Here is a 728-nt window from a genome sequence, read left to right as displayed (position 1 = left end):
TGGCTATAATCACTCCAGTATTGGCTAATGCAAGAACGATCTGCTTCCGCTTAGACAGAATTCACAGACATGCAAATGCCAGCAGACGAGAAAGGTAAGATGCAAAACATGAGTTCATGGGCCTTCAGGTTGATAATTAAAGGCCCACGAGACATCTCAGGAAACAAGACAGGATTCCATTCTGGGCCGAGTAGCAATATCTTGATTGGGGATTGGAGGGGTGGGCCGGGCCTAGGCTGTAGTGCAAAGCCTGGGCGACGCTCGAGGGCCCCAATAGCAAGCTACTGTGGTGGGCCCTCCCCCTAGAAAAATTAATTTAATATCATGTGGGCCGATGGCCCACGTATCAGATATTAAACTGATAAGAACAGATACTACACTTGATCTTAGCCAAAAGGCCGAGAAAGGTATGATTATGCCCGGCAGCGTCCGTGGGCTTTTATAGGAAGCTTTAGCCTCTGCGGCTCCCCTCTCCCGCCGGTGTGGGACTCAACTGACGGAAGCGCAGAAATTTCGAGAATGAGATGGCTCAAGCTAAGCTCATATGGCGTCGCTTAATTCCCCCAGTAATGATGAAGCTTTACAGCTGGAGGCTACTGACTTATATATATATATATATATAATAAGTATTACCGTTCACGAATATTCTAGGCGATTCTATGTATCTCGTCTTTATATACATTATCTAATACTTTAGGCTAGTATTCGTAGTTTCCTAGTTAGTTACT

General features: G+C 45.5%; 1 non-coding gene across 1 annotated transcript; it reads right to left on the bottom strand.

Moving 5' to 3' along the window:
- Positions 1 to 215: 215 nt before the first annotated feature.
- LOC116202109 lies at positions 216 to 411 on the bottom strand. The gene has a single exon (XR_004155991.1). It is a non-coding gene; the product is annotated as a U2 spliceosomal RNA (small nuclear RNA).
- Between the last annotated feature and the right edge of the window lie 317 nt (positions 412 to 728).

Source organism: Punica granatum, chromosome 3 (genome assembly GCF_007655135.1).
Source record: "Punica granatum isolate Tunisia-2019 chromosome 3, ASM765513v2, whole genome shotgun sequence".
Taxonomy (NCBI): Eukaryota; Viridiplantae; Streptophyta; class Magnoliopsida; order Myrtales; family Lythraceae; genus Punica; species Punica granatum.
The sequence above is the reverse complement of the archived record's forward strand: the minus strand, read 5'-3'. Positions and strand labels throughout refer to the sequence as shown.